A 21,424-nucleotide genomic window follows, 5' to 3' on the forward strand; every position below is an offset into this window, starting at 1 on the left:
TAGATGTACTGCTACAGGAAGTAAAGGAAACACTGGGATAATGTTAACGTTGATTTTTGGTGTGATTTTGAATCCAGCCCGAAATCGGAAGTGACGTCATTTTCGCGGAAATGTAGTTTTTTACCATCAGGGCCTTGTGAGCCTATACTGGTGTTTTTAAAAGTTATGTTTGACTTTATGACTTTCTGTGTCGTTTCTGGGATGCTTAGGACTCATATTGCACTGCTGGAAATAGTTTATTTTGATGCATATGCTGCTTTTTTGCAAATTTGCACTATAATATTTATTTTCGTTTTTCCTGCAGTATATAAAAATTGGTGTATTTCGAAAATAAAACTATGAAGACACTCAAAATAAATTTCCTGTGGTGGGAAACTAGTTTGTGCAACTTTTTTGTATTTACAGTTTTGAGGGATAAGCCTCTTATGTTAAAAAAACAAAAACGATTTTCAATTTTTTTGTAGTTTATTGCACTTTTTTGCAATTAATGTAATTACTATGCACTTAATTCATACATGTTATTAAATTTTGGGCTATAATGGTTGTATTGATGTATATCAACTTGAAAATGGCTCCACAGCATGTAAAAATCTAATATAAGCTCTGGCGGACTTGGTTCTATGGTAGGTGTTAAAGGGTTAAACTGATGTCCACAGTATTGTTAAAGGAATACACGTTGTAGAAATAGTTTTGTGTGCAGTGAAGATTTCCGTATCTTGTTTGCAAGTAAATGTCAAATGTAGAACAAAGTCCGACAACAAAGTAAAGTGAGAAAAAAGAACAAGTGGTGTCAAGTAGAGGCAAAGCAAATGTGACATGGAGCTAAAGGGGAAAGTTGACAAGAAACCGTCACAAAGGTCAGCAGCGAGCACAGAGGCAGAGCCTGTGAAAGTGTGTGACATGAGAAAGATTATCAAAAGGGGAAAAAGCTCAAAGAGAAAGGAAAAAGGATGAAGTGACAAAACCCAGAGACAAGGCCAATTTGATATTCAGCCTGTAAACTAAGGATGGGTTCAGTTTATCACCTCAGGGACGCAGACGCACTCGACCAAATCTCCACCTCATCAGTCATTCAAAACACTATCAGTCAACCAGGAAATCACCCATCAAACAGACACAGTAACCCACAATGAATCAGACTCGTACCAAATAGACTTGTCTGACTGACCGAGTGACAGGTCCCACTGGCGCTTCTCTGATTGATGAATACAAACATTCAGTCATCCAGACACCTTTGAGTTATCAACAGTGTCATATAAGGTTTGGGTTCAAAGTTAAAAAGTACTCACTTTCTTCAGGTTTTGAGATGATTAATCATGTTGTTGCCATTTCACCCAAATGTTACCCAAATCCTGCCAGATAAACAGCATTCAGCTGTCCAACAGTTCTATTTATGTTGGCCAGAAGGTATGTGTCATCTCTGCTGATTGCTCAACACACTGCTGGTATTGTCCATCCCAGTATTACACCACAATCTGCATATAGAGATCCACAGGATATCGTAACAGTGCCATCTCTGCTTTCAGGCGCCACGATAAGAGACGTTTGTCCAATAATTTTAATACAAACCCAATAAAGACTTTTAGATAAGGCCTCTACTTTTTTATTGGAAAGGAGTCTAAGGCTCAGGCCACATGACTCCACTCTGTAACATGATGTCTGGTTTCTGCTGGCGACCTTGAAGCCTCGCTCTGGTATCTGTTATCTTAGAGGCCTCAGTCTGTTTCTGGCATCTGTCTGTATTATTTTTACTTGTATTTGCAGCTAAATGAAGGTCAGAAAGGAGCTTCTAGACAAAATATTAGAAAGTATTTAACTCCAGTGACGGAATGAAGAGAATATAAAAGTATGAAATGAAGTATATAAATGTTCACAGTGGGAGGACAGTCTCAGAACTCGAGCATTAATGCCACTCACGTTTCCTAAATGTAGAAATACAGTAAATGGTTTGACAGATTGCAAATTACAATCTCCTGAAGCATTCTTTCTGCTTTGAGGAAACCTGATTCCATGAAATTTACAAATCTAACCAAACAGCCACACCAGCCATGCACAGTTTTATTACACGTATGACCTATGCAAGCACCATTTAACACGAATGATGAACACAACAACTTGGAAGGCTCGAACTGGTCAAAACTATGAAAGTGGCAAAAGCTAATAGATGATTATTCATCTATCAGCTTATTCTGATAGATGATTATATGAAATTCATCATCGTATATGTCTTATAATCTGCAGATTAAGAGTTTGCCTGTTAAAAACAACAACATTCAGAGAGCCCAGTGCCCCCTAAAGGGCGTGACCTTGACTTGACCCAATTTTTGCCAAAATTAAATCAGCTGCAGCTTTTATTGGTATCTACCATCACCCAAAAGTTCAATATGATATCTTGAAAACTGTGGACACTAGACTGCTAACAAATAGACAAACAAACGCAACTGATTTTACAGCAGATATGTTGAAGCATCATTGTGTCACACTATAACAGGATAATCCTCAAAAAGTTATAAATTCTGTTAACAAAAGGCTGCAGGTAGAATGACAAATGCTTTTTTCTGGTTCAAACTGATAGCGTAGGAGTAACAGTACCTGTAACAGTGCTGCTGTGTTGGACAAATATTTGGAGAAGCTGCGACTCATTTTTCATCCAAGAGGTCTAAAGAGTCGAGAAGTATTTCACTGGATGAGCAAAGAAGATGAAAAATAGAAAAGATTTGGGGTTAAAAAAGATTTACAGACTGTTTGTGACTCGCTCATCATTCATGTTGAACGCACACTTAATAACCACACGTAGTTTATCTGAGCTACAGTATTGTAATCATCCATCTTATTATTAACTCTCCTGTTTGATCAGCTGATGAATCAGTTTCACCTGTAAGTTAAAGGGTGTTGGTAGAAAAATCCTCTCATACCTTTGTGGTGTCCCCTTGAAGTCTCCTCTTTACTCTGACAAACCTTTTTGATGATGCCTAACCCCCCCTGGGGATTCCGCGTGTCCCAGGTGGAGGATGCGGAAGTGAGGATGAGATGGATAATAAATTGCTTGTAAACACTGCATTGTATATTACAAATGTGGAGAAAAAAACCCTTAACTGACATTTAGTGCGCACGAGTGAGTAGATTCACTTCAGCATTCAAGAACAAGGACTGCCGTCCATTCAAGTTAGCAGCAGAGGATATTACTGCTAAATTTTTTTATTCAATTGTATGTTGAATGAAAATCAATATTAATTTGTGGATATAAAAGCAGCCTTAACGACAGTTGTTTACTTACAATTTTCATTTAAAAAATGCAAAAATTCTACCTGAAAGTTGATCTAGAGCCACATTACTAAAGTCAATAATCCACAGATGCCTTATGCATGTGCAAAACAACAACAACAACAACAACAACAACAACAACGAGCAAACCACTGATTACACTCGAGACCAGCAAAGTCAGATATGATTCTGCAAAAGACAACAAAAAAAAAAAACAGTTCACCTAAAAGCACTTACACATTTCTGAAATAAAGTGTTTGGATGGATGAAACAAAGACAGGGTTTAAACTTTCTGCATCTGTAGGTTCTCTGGGGTCTGCTCAGGTCATGTCATCAAACAGTGAGCATAAGAGCCCATCTGGTCTTTAAGTTATGACGTATGAACTCTGCTTCCGGGTCCAAACGACTCTGCTTTTATTAAGGCAGTTGTGTTTTTAACATGTTTTAATGCTTTGTTCTATTTAATCTGAACAAGCCCCTAAAAACAGTCAATGATCACTGTCGGCCTCTCTCTGTTTTTATTACCACTGTTCAACGGCAGCACGTTTTAAAGCTCAGTTTTTAAATCCTTACCATGCAGCAGTATATTATTGACTAACCTCGTATTGTGGATGGATTATCTCAGTTGTTCTCCTGACTGAAGTTTGGTCCATTTACAGCATCCTGCCATGCGACTGCATTTGTACCTAACCATCGGGAACCCTCACGTTAACTTTTATCGAGTGGGAAAGTTAACGTTCATCCTCCAGCTTCACTGTGCTAATGTTATGCTAACATAACTGTGTCGCTAGCCACCACATAATTACATACTAGCTAGCCCAACTTCAGTAACCCTACAAATGTCACTGCTGTTTAGTTTTCTGTCTTCATTTATGTGGGAAGTTTTAGCAGAGCTGTACGTTTAATTTTTCAGAAATCTCTGTCAGAACATGATATATCATCTTTAAATGGAAACTAACTTCCTGCTAATTTCTAACTCCGTTAAACTTCATAAATTCTGTTTTCATGGATGCCAGCAACGCTGATCATTTTATTAAAGATGAAAGAATTTAGACAGTTTGTAGCTCTCAGTGATGCCGCAGTGTTTGTTTGACCCAGAAACAGCTAAAGACATCAGACTCAAAGACCAGATAGAGATGTTCACATTCCTATCTGCAGACAATTTGCAGGGATGAATACTTGGATGTCGGGTCTCTAGCTCCCTGTCCCTGTCAATAACAGAGTATGAACGAGGTGATATGACAAATGACAAAAAAATTGTGTTATTGTCCACACACTTATGGACCTAAATGTAAATGGACACGTATCAGCTGAACAGTTGTAGATAAAATGTTAGTGTGAGGTGATTTTTGCATTAAAGGCTTATTTTGTGTTGTTATTGAAGTTCAGCCATTTCGATCTTGAAATTGTCACTGACCTTCTATCCGCCTCGCTCATTGGCTGCTGCAACTGTTGTCGAGGTCATTTAGTCAATAATGGAGCTGTTTGGGTTTAGAGCAGATGAATGTTTATTCAGAATTCTATTTTTATGCTGTGATTGTTCACAAACAGTGTGAGAGAATCATCAAACAGCTGTATTTAGTCTGGCTGTTTGTGGCCTTCGGCAGCTGCAAATATTTTTTTCTAAATAGGACTACCTTGGATGTTGTTTTGGTTTCTTTTATGAGTCTGTAACATGAGAAACAATCTAAATGACCCGCAACAAAAGCTAAAAACTTCTTTTTAGTTTTTACAGTTCAAAACAAATTTTAATTCTCTAGATGTCTGTGGGTGTGATTCCAACAAAATGTCCCTATAAAGAGCTGAATATCCTTGAATGTGACACCTGAGCTCCTTTCACCTCTCAGCTCAGTTGTGAAAATGAAAATCTAAGTCCGTGTCACGAATCAAATCCACCAGGAATCAAAGAAAACAGCCTTCCTTTGAAACTGATGCCCATGGATATTTGAAAATGTTTGGCTGCTCCCAGCGTGATGAAACATCTTTACTGTTTAATAGACAGCTTTAACCTTCAATCCATGTTCAATTCAAATGGATAAAGAAAAAAAGTAAGCGCAAATGGTGAGATTTCTATCCAAAAACGTTCAGCGGGTTCAGTTCCAGGCAGGGAGGAGGTGGTGGAGATCTGTGCCCAGCTGGGGGATGTTCTGGTGGGGCTTAATGCTGGCGGGGCGCCCCTGGAGGCAGAGCTGTAGGGAGGGAGGGATGAAGAGAGATGAGGGACCCACAGGGGAGAGAGACTCAGCTCTGACCATCTGCCAGCCTCCAGACGCTGCCAGCACACACTTACACAAACAACCCTGAATGCATCCTTTCTGCCTGCATACATTCATTCACCGTACGTGTCTATACGCTGTATATTTTTAGCCAATCAGGAGCGTTAATAGCCTGCATGTGTATGTGTGTGTGTTGGCAAATAGATGCAGGGTCTGGCACTTCTGCTGCCTCCCTGCTGAATTTACACTTCTCTCTCAGGATAAAACAGCCCTCCACCTATTAACTTCTCCATCCAGCCATCCTTGCGTCTCCACCTTCTGTTTCTGCTCCTCCTCTTCTTCGTCTTTGCCTTCTCTCCACAAATTCCACGTCGGTTTATCTGTCCCTCCTTTTATCACTCCAGTATGTGTACACCATATAAGAGCTGTTGCTACTGTATATATGGACATTTGACATATTTTTGCTTGTTCATGGTCAAACTGTTCATGATGCTGAAGTCAAAAACAGTCAAAGTAAAATAATATTTTTGGAAATGTTGTCAAATCTTGGTCAAATGGCAAGTTTTTAGGTTTTTTTCCCTTATATGAATGAGTTTGTCAAATATTTGCTACTTAAAAGATGAAAAGATCAACATTTGTTGGGGAGTACAGAGCGCATGCAGCAGATGCCATCTGGACGATGTCATAATAAATTGATACAGCAATTATGGTGGTGATGTCGCCGATGTTTTCAGATGTGTGGATGAGTTTTTGTAAACTTGGAAAATCAAATGAGTCTACTACAAAAAGAGTTAAAATCTCAGCAACTTGCACAAAGTTTGAATCAATGAAAGCGATCGTGGCTCAAGAGTTGGGAGTTCGCCTTGTAATCGGAAGGTTGCCGGTTCGAGCCCCGGCTTGGACAGTCTCGGTCGTTGTGTCCTTGGGCAAGACACTTCACCCGTTGCCTACTGGTGGTGGTCAGAGGGCCCGGTGGCGCCAGTGTCCGGCAGCCTCGCCTCTGTCAGTGCGCCCCAGGGTGGCTGTGGCTACAATGTAGCTTGCCATCACCAGTGTGTGAATGTGTGTGTGAATGGGTGGATGACTGGATATGTAAAGCGCTTTGGGGTCCTTAGGGACTAGTAAAGCGCTATATAAATACAGGCCATTTACCAACAAATTTCAGAAATTGTTCTCGTTGTACCCATGTGCTGTATATGAAAGATAGACATACCCACTGCAATTTCCCCCGTTGGTTTCAGCTTCAGCAATAGCTTTTTTGTCACACCAGTGTTGTTTTTTGTAACCAGAAGTGACCAGATGTGGATGAGAGAGTGGGGTGATGAAGGATCAGATAATGCTAGCTAGCTTGCTGGAGCCATAAAGTGCACGAGCTCATCACGTAAACACATGCTACAGTAGTTAGTACTAGAATAGAATAGAATAGAATTCAACTTTATTGTCATTGCACATGCACAGGTACAGGGCAACGAAATGCAGTTTGCATCCATCCAGAAGTGCTTTAGTGATATACTAAATCGTCTTTCTCTTGTGGGCCTGTAAGGATTACCACAGCTGATCATTGGCCTGCACATATACTTTGCACTGACTTCAGTCAGACTAACCATCTGGTTGTTCTCTCTCACCACATCCACGAACCTTCGCTTTGGTCTTCCGCCTTTATTCTTTCCTTGCAGTGACATCTTCAACATCCTTAGGCCAGTATATTGACGTTCCCTCTCCTGTACATCTCCAAACTGTGAGCTTACCCTCAGATGTACACATTTATAATCCTGTCTGTCAACAAACTCTTAGCATCATTAGTTGTGCTGCATCCAGATCCACTTCCATTTTTGTCAGTGCTACCATCTTCTAATATACTTCAGAGCAGAGGTGCCATCTTTTAGACCTTTCTTTTCAGCTTTGCAGGTAGCTTTGCAGTAACACTCATCTCCACCCTGCCTTGCAACTTCATCATTTGACTTGCCTTCTATCATACGCGTGTATTCTGTCTTGTTTCTACATTCCTCTTAGTTATTTTCACGCAAAAAACGTGGATGCAGGCTTCTTGGGTTTTGGTATCAGCCAGGCTCTGCTCTCTCGTCTTCAGCTAGTTCAGAACGCTGCAGGCCGACTCTTGACAGGCACTCGTAAACATGACCATGTTTCCCCAGTCTTGGCTCGTTTACACTGGCTTCCAGTACATTGTAGAATTGATTTTAAGATTTTTTTTTTTAACTCTAAATGGATTAGCTCCGTCATACCTCTCTGATCTGTTAACTTAAAATACTCCGAATAGAACTCTCAGGTCAGCTGATAAGTTGCTTCTAGTTTGGAAACAGGCTAAAAAACAGAGCTCGGGCCTTTGCGATTGCTGCACCCAAACTTTGGACCAGTCTGCCTCTTGAAATTAGAATCGCTCCAACACTTGACATTTTTAAAACTCGTCTGAAAACACAGTTTTTTGGTTTTTTTGTTTTGTTCTTTGTTTGTGTTTGTTCTACTTTTTACTTTTTTATTATGTTCAGCACTTTGGTCAACCTGTGTTGTTTTTTAAATGTGCTTATAAATTGATTGATTGAAAACTAGCCACCTCAAACCAACCAATATTGTTTCTCAAATAACTGTCCCAAAAGTTTGAGTTCAATGAGTAATGCCAGCCTTGCCCTAGCTTTAGACTTTACTGCTATAGTCATTGTTTAGTTATGAAAAATATTCACTCTCTTTACAATTGTTATGAAAGGAGAAATGAGCTAAGTTAGACCTACACTGTGTTTCATAGCAGGCTGTAAACATGCCTGTGCTGTAAAGTTGGACATTTAGGAGTCTTTGGTGATTGGCCCCCCCGAGCTGACTTCACTCTGGAGCTCTGGAGCTTGATGCTAGTTTGAACCTCATAAAGAAGAACACAGTGCGACTCTATTAACATGCCACCTGTTGACAGATGCGGATCAATGTGCAGATGTTTTTGGCACTTCAGGTGTTTAGTTTAGATTTGCATCTATCACAGAAGCATCGAATCCCAAAGTCACTGTACAGCATTATGATGTCCTCAAGTATACAGCCAGCGGGAATGAAGTACCTCGAAAAACTGCACAAGTGTTAAGGGGGCTGGTGTCGTTATTAAAGCAAATATTGATTTGATTTAGGTTTTCAAATTTCAATTCATGAATAAAAATTATTCATGGCATTCTTTTTGACGCATCTTCTAAACTTTGGCGTAGCTCTGTACACATGGGCTTTTGATCCTTCAATCTGTACTCAGCATGTGTGAAGACTGGGAACAACACATGTAAATTTGTCAGACTTAGCGTGTTTCTGCTGTGTGTGATCCTGCGTTAATCAGCGGAGCTGAGAGCAGAGAGGATTAGTGACTTAATCAGGGTGCTAGATGATGGTTATTAATAGAATTAGACTGAGTTGTCATCGCTGTGATGAGAGCACTTTATTCCAAAGTTTCTCTTTTTTTTATAGTTCCTTGTTCCATTTGAGAACACAGCACATGTTTGTTAAACACCAAGAAATATGGCAGAACGGTTTGATCAATCTATCAGTTCCACACATTAATTAATAGCACCCTTTAATCCTGGCCATTCATCCAGTGACTCATCCATCATCTGCTGTCTGCACTCAACCAAAGACCTTACCAGTCAAGTAGTAGGTTTTGTTTCAAGCAGCCAACTAATCTCACATTTATAAGTAATTTCATTAAAAAAATGCATTTTTTTGTAGGTGGAAACATAATAAGTGACATTTATCTCAAACATAGCTTTTATATGCTACAAAGCAACAGGATAACCTGTAATGAGTGAGCACCATTCCAACTGGCTACCAATTATCCCTCCAAATCTCTCCCCAGTTATAATTCAACAGCATCTCCAACAATAACGTTGTTGCTGGTTTGCTATAACTGGACCAAAATGATCAGAAAGCTGTCATCAGACCTGCTGCTCATTCTGTGAGCCGACCACTGGAAACAAAAAGCTCACATAAACCTAAAAGGAAATCTCTTCCCACACCACCTGATCTCCTCTTCTGCACTTTATCCAGAGACGATAAAGTCTTTTCTGTTTCTTTCATTTGCTTTTGAATGATCTTAAGTCCTGTCTTTTTCTGTCACTGCTCTGTGTCTGTACATTAGACATTTGGTTTCAGTCGCCGTCTGTCCATCGGTGGTTTTAGACTAATTAACACTTGTTTGAAAACTTTTGATGTATTTGCACTGGGCTAATGAGTTATCAACTGTAGTCGCTATATTCTTTTCTCCCTGTCTCGCCTCTCTGACTTCGCATTTCCCACTTGCTGTGACAGCCGAGGAGACAAACGATGAAAGTGGAGTGATCATAAATTACTGCAGTGTGCTGTAGAGACTTTCACGCTGTCTTGAAATGAAACGAGGGCGTGTAAGTTAAACGGGTAATTAAAGCAAATAAAATGTATTTTTTTCTTTTTAGTGGTGGTGATGGGGGAATGCCGTTAGCTGAGGTCAGTGAGTGCCCAGCTGCAAAGTTAAGACGTTCACCCTCACAAAATAATCCCGGGATTTCCAGCCTCATGCAGAAACTATCGAATAACCGCGGGGAGCAATCCTGCAGATGATAATGACTGTCCGTGAACTTGCTCCACAAAGTGACTTCTCATTGCTCAGCCATTAAGGGACAGCTGTACTCTCCAACCATATAATCCATCCCTTCTTTCTAATTGAGTGCAAACCTTTGTTGGTCCTGTTTTTTGCATTGCTTGCTCCTTTCTTCTCCTTCACCTTTCCCACTAGTCGTCTTTCACTGGCCTGCTTTATTCATTGGAATATTCTAATGTGTGGGGGGTTCTTCTGAGGATGGTCTCACTTGCAGCTGTTCATCAGTGACAAAGGTGTTAAAATAAAGTCCTCCTGTCAGCTGTTGCAGGTCATTTGACCTGCAGTGGCAGCTTTGTCAGGAAAACAGACATCTGGAGTCTGATTCAGCAGTAATATTATCTTTGTCTTACCTGAAAGTGTTTGTTTTCCCCTGGATTTTAATGCCATCTATCTTTATTGCACCTATTTATGGTCCCAAAGCACTTACCTCAGTGTTGCCTGCTCTGGCCTTGGGTCAGAACATTTCCAAATGTGAACAGGTTGGTGGCATACTGGGTTGTTATTTAAGGGTACGCTTCATCCTCACCGTCACCCAGCTGACCCGTTTCCTGGCTGCCTGGGACAATGGGGTGTGGACCCATATGTCCAACTCACTGAGCCTGGCCTCCAGCCTTATTTATTACACGACTGTTTTTACTAAAGGAGGCTCAGTGATCAAGAAAGAGGAGGAAGCCATGCGATTAGTGACTAGGCTAGGAGCTACGCTAGCAGCTACGCTAAGCTAGTGAATCCCTAAAGATACAATCAGTGAATATAATTTGAAACTGATTTAGCAGAAATTGTACTTTGGATAAAGCACTTGAAGGTTACACTACAAAATAAGTTTTATTTAAAGGTCTGTAATAAAGCAAGCTACACAAATGAAGCCATACAGAACACCACTGTGGAGTGTAACAGGAACAAGAAGTGATAAAATACTGCAGAGAGAGCCAACACCTAGTGAGAGTGCCATCAAGAGAGCAGCTTTGTTTATACAGCATTTTGCATTTAATCCTGAGTTATGATTAATCTCGGGCTGTCTTCCACAGCGTGTCTTTTGTCCCGTCTTTCTTCCCTCTTCCCCCAACTGGTTGGGCAGATGGCTGCCCCTCTCTGATCCAAGGTCTGCTAGAAGTTTCTTCCTGTTAAAAGGGAGTTTTTCCTTCCCATTGTCACCAAGTACTCGTCATCTGATTGTTTTCTCTGTGTTATGGTATGGGGTTTACCTCACAATATGAATCTCCGAGCTTGAAGCAACTGTTGAGATTTGGTGAACTGAATTGAATGTAGTTTGGGGACAGACAACGATGTGCTTTAAAAGTGATCTGTAGCCAATGGCGAGAAGCCAGAAATGGGCTGATCTGGTAGTATTCAAAAAAACCAGTAACAGGGCTCACTGTTGCATGTGGAATTATCTTGAGGAAAAAGATGTGCTGTTTATGCAAGCGAGAGGGCTGGTTCAGCAGCCAAATTGATCTGTAAAGTCCTGATATATGTTCCATTGCAACGGTGTAGCTGTTGGAGGTTGTATGGCTCAGTGCTAAGGACTTTATCGTTTCATTCTAATGACAAGTGCAACGTGTGAATCATGATTTGTTTTCTGCTCAAACCTCAGGTTAAACCTCAGATTCACCTTCAGCCATCGGCTTGCACCCCTTCTTTGCAAGCGATCAATCCCCTGAATTATTTCTGGGGATTGAAGTATATGGATGGACAGATTGGACAAATCAGTTCAGTTGGTCCAGTCTTCATCTTCAATAATAATGCAATAAAAAATTAATCATTTTTATAATATTCAGTGCTCATTATTGATGCATCGTCATCCTCGCTGTTCTACTGGTTTTATTTTTCTTTCTTTAGATTAGATTAGATAGAACTTTATTAATCCCTCGGGTGGGTTCCTCTGGGAAATTCGATTTCCAAAAAAGCACAGCACCGACAGAAGTTACAGAGTTACAGAATATTATATATATATATATATATATATATATATATATATATATATATATATATATATATATATATATATATATATATATATATATACACACACACACACACATATATATAAATACAGAGACAATATAAATAAAATATACGAAGGGGATAAATAGAATAAATAGGAATAAAAATAAAAATACAAGTGAATTGCACATTTCAAGTATTGAGTCTATTGCACCGTTGACTATTTACAAAAGTATTGCACAAAAGGTATTGCACAGTGAGGTGAAGAGGCACTACAGCTTAGTTGTTCTGATGATCAGCCAGAGTATAAATATAAAGGTATCCTACTGAGATCACTTTAGAGGTAATGATGAGACTTTTTTTAATGAAATGATTTACAAACATTTTTACCAAACAACCTAAGTGGACTAGAATTGATTGAAAACATGCCGAGGAAACAAGGATGTAGTTTCTGTCACCATCAGCTTATCATGGATCATGGAAATCCACGATCAGTAAACCTTCTGCTACAAGCGATGACCGCTGTTTCATTGCTGCCTAAATATATGTTCAGACATGTAGACAAACAACACTGGTGTGGTTATAAAAAATATTGTATTCTTCCAGCAGAAGTTTTCACTGCTCAGTGTTTGTTTTGCTGGTTGGAAGTATTGAGAAGAAAGAAGACGGATGTTTTTTTCATTAAGAAAAAGAGAGATCCGCTCTGTGGAGTGTCAGGTCTGTCTTTAGTTGGAGACTCTGAGACTCTCCAGCTGGTTGTCGAGAAACACACTTTATGGAGGCAAAGCTCCGGCCGTATTAATCCTCAGTGTGTAAGTCGACCCTAACCCCACCTCGAGGCATCACAATATGTAATTTGTTTTTCTTAAATTGTTCTTCCGAGTCTCAACAATCATGGAACAAACAATATAATCACTGTGAGAAATATCAAAAACTATTCACAGATCTATGATGATTTAGACCTCAGTGAATTAGTTGTCGTTGCAGGGTTTCTTCCAGCTTCCTCCCACAATACAAAGACGTGCATTTTAGGTTAAGTGATAATTCTAAAGTAGCTGTGGATGGGAACATGAGGATCAATAGTGGTCTGTCTCTCTGTGTTAGCCCTGCAGCGGGATGTCAACCCAGTGAGGCTGAACTGGATACGCAGAAGAAACTGGTTAGATGAATGAATGAATAGAGACGCCAAATTATAAGTCCATGCAATGGAGTCAGTCCGTGTAGCCAATTCACTTGCAAACATGACTATTTGGAACTGAATTGGACAGAGTGATTGACTCACATCACAGCAAGTTTCTCTCCAACTCTTTAGGTTATTTGAGCAGTTTATTGTGACCCATTGTTTCTGTTTAACTAGTGGCCATAGTCATTATGATCGGAGAAAGACAAAAGACTTGCGGTTATAAGATTTTACAGCCACAAAGTCCATATAGGAGGAGCTTTACATGAATGAACTGATCAGGTAAACAGTGGAATTTCTGCTAAATTGTTTTTTATTCCTTTACCAAAGCAGTTCAGTGGCTTTAACTTTATTTCTGTTAATGTAATGTTGAGGACAAACCCACACCAAGCTAGGTGAGCAAAAATGCTGCTGCTGGCTGGTCCACTAATTCTGGACTCCTACAGATCATTTTTATTTGGTGAGAGCAAGCTGCCAGTGTCATGTTTAATTTCAAAGGACTTGTTGTAATCAGTGAATTATGGATAAATTATAGACTTTGAACAAAAGCCAGTGCTTTTGAAGAAAAAATAATAACATTCTCTTTATCTGATGTATTAAAGATGTATAAAGCTGAAAGTAAACTGTGCCATTTTTCATTGTTCATGATGAAAGATGACCAGTGTGACAGAACTGTGGTGGTATCATTGGTCACCACTCCAGCTGCACTATGAGAGAAGTTGGCCATTGTTACAGTCCCTCCTGTTCTGATCAAGGGCAAAAGTTAGAATAATGATCTCACAGTGGGACTAATTAATGTGACACTGGTGCAACGGTGAACTACTTTAAAAAATCAGAATAGAATAAATGGAGGCAAAAAATGCAAAGTGAAAGACTTCTTTCAACAAAGAAGAACAAATAATAGTTTTGGCACATTGTTTGTTTGCATGTGTCCTCCAGGTGTTATCGTGAAAGTTAAGTAGGACGCAGCATCGGAGGAAACAAGGAAGTGCACACTCATCATAGGCTGTGAAACAGCAGATATTAGAGAATCACCATGCAGATCTACATTTTAAATCGTACAGAAGGTCATGATGTTTGAATAAGTGAATAGTCATTAAATGATGGATGCAAAAAATCAAATTGTTTATGCAACTATTTGTGCGTTTTCTTTCTTTTTACCACAGACTGCATGAATAAAGCTGGATGTAGTTTCCAAATCTAAGAAGTAAAGACAAAGTAAAGACCAGGGGGCAACTCCAGAAGTCCATGGAAAAAAACTGTAATTTCTGACATGTTTTCTTCTGGTCTCAGTTGCTATTTTCTAGTCTTACTAAATGCAGCATGGCATTCATTTCATAAATTATGGTTATTATTAGTTAAAAGGAAAAAATTAAGCAGGTATGCTTTATGGTGGGCTTACCCTGCCACATGCATGTGTTCAAAGGAGCTTGCAAAGAAAAGCGTCTGGACTTCTTTAAGTTGCTTGAAGACGTTTCACCTCTCATCCGAGAAGCTTCTTCAGTTCTAAGGTCAAATGGTGGAGAGTCCCAGATATAAACCTAGTGGGAGTTTCCCCCCACAGAGGGACAAAAGGACCCCCTGATGATCCTCTAATCGCCTGAGCCAAGGTGTGAAACTGGGTGTGGGTCCCAATCAGCCAGAGTTTCGGGTGAGTTCATTGTGAAACCTGGCCCCACCTTATCATGCGAATTCCTGAGGTCAGATGGCCCAGGATGTGAGTGGGCGTTAAGGCGTCTGAGCGTGTTGCTGGGTCTGAAATGCACCGGGATGTCATGCTTGGAGAAAACTCTCCTGAGTTTTTCTGATACACCGGCTACATAGGGGATGACAATGTTGTTGCGTCTGTCCTTCTTATCCTCCCTCGCTGGTGTCTGGTCTTCTTTTCTGGTCTTCAAGCAACTTAAAGAAGTCCAGACGCTTTTCTTTGCAAGCTCCTTTGACTACGATGACCTGGATGACTGAGAACCTTCACAGACACATGCATGTGTAATTTCCCACAGTTTCTCAGCCAGAAGGTCCAGTCCATACTCTACAGTATATACCAACAATCATGGAGAGCAAATACTCAGTGGTGAGTTTGCTCAAAATGCCAATCCACACTTTATATATCAAACCCGAGTCTTTAAATCGATGTTGCACAGTGTGGCATTCAAAACAGTTGCTGAAAATCTCTGTAGCCGCCTTTAGATCAGATCTTGTAAAGTTCTGGTTATCATTATGAGCATGATTATCCTCAGTATCACGTCTCCCACTGTGGATGACGACTCCTCCCAAAGCGTAATTACGGTTGAATGTAGCACAATGTCAGCAGACAGATTATATACAGTGGAGGGCTGGACAGACTTACTCTCTCCCATCTACTTATCTCTCCTCTCATCTTAATAAGACCAGAGGAGCGGCAGCATTCTTCCCACAAGGCCTCACTGTCCGGGTCTGAGCCACAGTCTCATTAACCAGGCATATTGGCCTCTGCAGTACAAAGGGCTTCCTTTGGAGCTGACACTCTAGCATCCTGACTTGCTCATTTAAAAGTGAAACGCTGACATCCTCGCTGTGCCATCATCGATATCAGCACTCTGGGAGAGAGCGAGAGGGAGGACGCTTTGCTTTTATTCACGCGCAGCTGTCGGGTGTTGAAGACGAGGGGTGGCGTTTGATTCAGATGTTAGCGAGATTAAGTGAAGGGGATCATCTCTAACTGCTGAATAGACCTCAATCTCTCATGATCATTTAGATCTTCTTCTGTCTTGTTAATCCAGTCACATCACACAAAGCTATATGTTTGATGTGTGACCTCATAATCCCGATTCACAATCTTTATTGAATGTTTGCACTTTATTGCGAGCAGGGAACAAGTCGACGTGAATTTTCAACTTGTAAAAGGTAGAATATGCAGAAGCACCATACTGCGCTGCGGAGTTTGTTTTTTATCTTCACAAACAGCCAAAAGCCTCATGCATTCAAATGACAGCTGCTCAATGATGCAGACGCCAAAAAAAACTTTCCAGTCTTCCTCCATTTGGTACCATGACGTAACACGGGCTTCTACAGTGTTGCTTTTTCTAAGTGAAGCCCATAGAGAACATGCTCAGATCAGATTTCTTCCCGCCAAGCTAGCTGACTTCCTGCTGGCTCTCTGCAAAATCATACAGCTCATCTATACTTTCCAAATGTCAGCAGACCAGATGGAATATACTCGAGTGATAAACAGAGTCCTTTTTCACATTAGTAATAATAATAATAATGGATTGCATTTATATAGCGGCCCCTCAAAGCGCTTTACAATACCACTATTCATTCACTCTCACATTCACACACTGGTGGAGGCAGCTACAGTTGCAGCCACAGCTGCCCTGGGGCAGACTGACAGAAGCGAGGCTGCCATATCGCGCCATCGGCCCCTCTGGCCATCAGCAGTAGGCGGCAGGTGAAGTGTCTTGCCCAAGGACACAACGACCGAGACTGTCCGAGCCGGGACTAGAACCAGCAACCTTCCGGTTACAAGATGAACTGCCAACTCTTGAGCCACGATCAACCAAATTAAGAGAAAAGTTATTTTTGGGTCATGGAATCAAATTGTAGTAACATGGTGTGGCCACTATGGCAACAGCCATGAAGGGCTCTAAAATCACCTCCATGTTAACTTTATAGCTACTGTGACATCATTTTGCTTTGATGCTCTGATTTTAAGACCAGGAGTGATCGTGCTTTTGAGGCTTTTGTGGAACAGCCTTCCTCAGACAGTCAGGTCGGCTCACGTTGTTTGTTTTATGAATGCTGAAAACTCGATTTTATAGGTTAGTGTTATTTGAACTGTGAAGCACTTTGTAGCTCTGTGTTTTGAAAAGTGCTATATAAATAAAGTTATTATTATTATTAATGTTGTTATTATTGGGCATGGTGGTTAGCACTGTTGCCTCACAGCAAGAAGGTCCTAAGTTCAATTCCACCGTTCCAGGATCTTTGAGTTTGCATGCTCTCTCTGGGTACTGTGGCTTCCTCCCATAGTCCAAAGACATGCAGTTAGTGGGGATAGGTTAGTTGCCCATAGGTGTGAATGTGAGTGTGAATGATTGTCTGTGTCTATGTGTTAGCCCTGCTACAGACTGGCGACCTGTCCAGGGTGTACCCTGCCTCTCTAAGACAGCTGGGATTGGCTCCAGCCCCTTGCATCCCTGACAAAGGATAAGCGGAAGAGAATGAATAGATTATTATTATTATCATACATTGTTTTTCAACTCTACCTAATCTTTTGTGCTGTTGTTTCATTCTCTTTTTCAGTTTTTTTGTTTCGATTTTACTGGATCCAGAATGGAATATATTTGTGTAAGATGTGAGTGCTAAATTATGACTTTAGTGATAATTGATAATGATGATAATTAGTGACACAGATTAATGGAGGTGAGGCCGAGCAGACAGGTAGTAGCTACTTTTAATAAGTGAGTTTATTCTTGAGGTATAAAATGTCCAGCCTCAGTATATTTGTCAAAAATCTTCTGAAACTATATTATTGTGAAAAAGTTATTTTTTCCCAGCTTCTCAAAAGGTGTTTGCTTAAAAGCAGCTTGTTTGTAACTGCAGTTGGTTTTTGTGTATCGATGCCAAGAACCTGAAAACTTGGCAGATAAGTCCTGAAAAGTTGATTCTGTTCATCTGGACGTAGCATTTTCACCACTTTCACCACACTGTACTGTTTATTATTATTATTATTAGTAGTAGTATTAGTATTAGTATTATTATTATTACCTGGATGCGCGAAATATCTATATCCAGGTGAACAGAATCAACTTTTTGGGACTTCCTTGCCTGGATGATTGAGCCTGCATTGAGACTTGGCAGATAAGGTTTTACATGACATTGAATTCTCATTTTAATTAACCAAAAAAAGATTTTTAATCAATGAAAATCTTCTTTTTTTTCAGGCTGTTCCTGATCGAGTCATCACATCGCTACCGTACTTCATCGTGAGAGGCTGACATTGTTGAAGAGATACTGAAACCCTCTGAAGCAGGTAGGATCGCTTTTGCAGAGTAACTTATGGTTTCTTCCACCGGGGGTCCAGAGTATGACTGTTCTTACTGAATTTTTTCTAAATGCACCACTTGAAACCCACTTAAGCATAGGAATGATCAGAGGTCTGGGGAGAAGCTACAGAAGCTCCCCTCTCTCTCTTCCTCCCTCTCTTTCCATTTCTCGTTCATCCTCTGTGGTAATTTCAGATCCCGCAGGCAGACACCTGCGTCTCTATTTGATAAATATTGAATCTTCCAGAATTGAAATGGATCTTTAACAAGGCTAACACACGGACAAACACAGCACACACACCACCCGCACACTCATAATGCCTCTGTCATTCTGAAGCCAGCACAGGTTAGAAGGTTACTGCTGTACTTTGTTGCACATCTGTCAGTTTTGTTGCTGTCTGACACACACACACACACACACACACACAGAAGTGATAGCTACATGCGTGTTGCTAATGTCTGTGTGTTTGTGTTTGCAGTTACAGTGGGGCAAAAAAGTATTTAGTCAGCCACCGATTGTGCAAGTTCCCCCACTTAAAATGATGACAGAGGTCAGTAATTTGCACCAGAGGTACACTTCAACTGTGAGAGACAGAATGTGAAAAAAAAATCCATGAATCCACATGGTAGGATTTGTAAAGAATTTATTCGTAAATCAGGGTGGAAAATAAGTATTTGGTCACCTCAAACAAGGAAAATCTCTGGCTCTCACAGACCTGTAACGTCTTCTGTAAGAAGCTTTTCTGTCCCCCACTCGTTACCTGTATGAATGGCACCTGTTTGAACTCATCATCTGTATAAAAGACACCTGTCCACAGCCTCAAACAGTCAGACTCCAAACTCCGCCATGGCCAAGACCAAAGAGCTTTCGAAGGACACCAGGAAAAGTATTGTAGACCTGCACCAGACTGGGAAGAGTGAATCTACAATAGGCAAGCAGCTTGGTGTGAAAAAATCAACTGTGGGAGCAATCATCAGAAAATGGAAGACATACAAGACCACTGATAATCTCCCTCGGTCTGGGGCTCCACGCAAGATCTCATCCCGTGGGGTCAAAATGATCATGAGAACGGTGAGCAAAGATCCCAGAACCACACGGGGGGACCTGGTGAATGACCTGCAGAGAGCTGGGACCAAAGTAACAAAGGTCACTATCAGTAACACACTACAACGGCAGGGAATCAAATCCCGCAGTGCCAGACGTGTTCCGCTGCTGAAGCCAGTGCATGTCCAGGCCCGTCTGAAGTTTGCCAGAGAGCACATGGATGATACAGCAGAGGATTGGGAGAATGTCATGTGGTCAGATGAAACCAAAGTAGAACTTTTTGGTATAAACTCAACTCGTCGTGTTTGGAGGAAGAAGAATACTGAGTTGCATCCCAAGAACACCATACCTACTGTGAAGCATGGGGGTGGAAACATCATGCTATGGGGCTGTTTTTCTGCCAAGGGGACAGGACGACTGATCCGTGTTAAGGACAGAATGAATGGGGCCATGTATCGTGAGATTTTGAGCCAAAACCTCCTTCCATCCGTGAGAACTTTGAACATGAAACGAGGCTGGGTCTTCCAACATGACAATGATCCACAACACACCGCCCGGGCAACAAAGGAGTGTCTCCGTAAGAAGCATTTGAAAGTCCTGGAGTGGCCTAGCCAGTCTCCAGACCTCAACCCCATAGAAAATCTGTGGCGGGAGTTGAAAGTCCGTGTTGCTCGGCGACAGCCCCAAAACATCACTGCTCTCGAGAAGATCTGCATGGAGGAATGGGCCAAAATACCAGCTACTGTGTGTGCAAACCTGGTAAAGACCTATAGTAAACGTTTGACCTCTGTTATTGCCAACAAAGGTTATGTTACAAAGTATTGAGTTGTATTTTTGTTATTGACCAAATACTTATTTTCCACCCTGATTTACGAATAAATTCTTTACAAATCCTACCATGTGGATTCATGGATTTTTTTTTCACATTCTGTCTCTCACAGTTGAAGTGTACCTCTGGTGCAAATTACTGACCTCTGTCATCATTTTAGGTGGGGGAACTTGCACAATCGGTGGCTGACTAAATACTTTTTTGCCCCACTGTATATTGACAGAGCACGCGAAGAATGTGTGATGAGTAGGGCTGCCACGATTTTTCGACTAGTCACGATTACGTCGACTATCAAAATCGTCGACGACTGATTTAATAGTCGACGTGTCGTTTGAAGCTTTGTAAGATCGCAAAAGACGCAGGAATAATAGCAGGATTTAAGAGTGTAATAACGGACTGAAACAGAAGATGGCAGCACAGCATGTACAAGGATGCCAGCTGCCGTTAAACCCCGGAGAAGAAGAAGCAGCTGTGTCCCAGAATTCATAGCGCGGCCCAGCTTAGTTTCCAACAATGGCGGTAGCTAGTTAGTTTTAATATTACTCTTATTATTCTTTCTGGGTCACAAAATAAACGTTTAACATATTTTCAGGCGAGAATGTAGCTGTGTAAACCTCAAATATCTGCTCAGTTTATCAAGACACCGCATATTTTCAAAAGCGCTCCGACGTTTTCGGAGATGTCTGTTACCCACTAGCTCGATAGCTAGCCGGGGGCTAGGTCACTAGCGCCGTGAGAGCACAGGACTCCCGGCAAATTGTTTTCAAACCCACCGCCGTCTTTCGTGACTCAGGTTAAATATATATGAGTCACTTAGATAAATTAAAAATGTTATTGTTTGGCTTTTTTTTAGTATTTTATTTGTTCCTGAGTAAATCGGTTTGGCTGAGATTAAAGTTATAGTTTTTACACAGCTGAATAAACGTCAAGCAGACAGCTGATTATCAGAAGTGTGAGATGCTGGAGAATATACTCCGGTGTCCTGTTATATTTTAGATAGCAAGGAGTTTATTAAACTTTACCGAAACAATCTGCAAATTTCATTAAAATTGAATAAACTATCATCTTGTCTTTATTTTTAGTTAGCACCTTAAAAGCTTAAAGCTGTAAGCTAATGATAGTTATATAAGAGCAGATGCTGCTGGTGCAATAAGCTGTAGTTTTACGTCCAGTGGATGATGATCTGATTAGTCGACTAATCGCATAAATAATCGGTGACTAGTCGACTATCAAAATAATCGTTTGTGGCAGCCCTAGTGATGAGCATGATGCTGTTTTTTGTACGCGTGTGTGCGTGTACA

At 40.8% G+C, this 21,424-nt stretch overlaps 1 protein-coding gene across 5 annotated transcripts in view; it reads left to right on the forward strand.

Moving 5' to 3' along the window:
* The window catches only part of LOC113037032 (leucine-rich repeat and fibronectin type III domain-containing protein 1-like protein), a 409,870-nt gene that overhangs the window by 253,645 nt on the left and 134,801 nt on the right, over positions 1-21,424 (forward strand). For all 5 annotated transcript variants that reach the window (XM_026193741.1, XM_026193744.1, XM_026193739.1 and 2 more), the window contains one exon: positions 18,148-18,236. The gene's annotated coding sequence lies outside the window, so the exon portion shown is untranslated. The remainder of the gene's footprint in view (positions 1-18,147; positions 18,237-21,424) is intronic.

Source organism: Astatotilapia calliptera, chromosome 14, assembly GCF_900246225.1.
Source record: "Astatotilapia calliptera chromosome 14, fAstCal1.2, whole genome shotgun sequence".
Classification (NCBI taxonomy): domain Eukaryota; kingdom Metazoa; phylum Chordata; class Actinopteri; order Cichliformes; family Cichlidae; genus Astatotilapia; species Astatotilapia calliptera.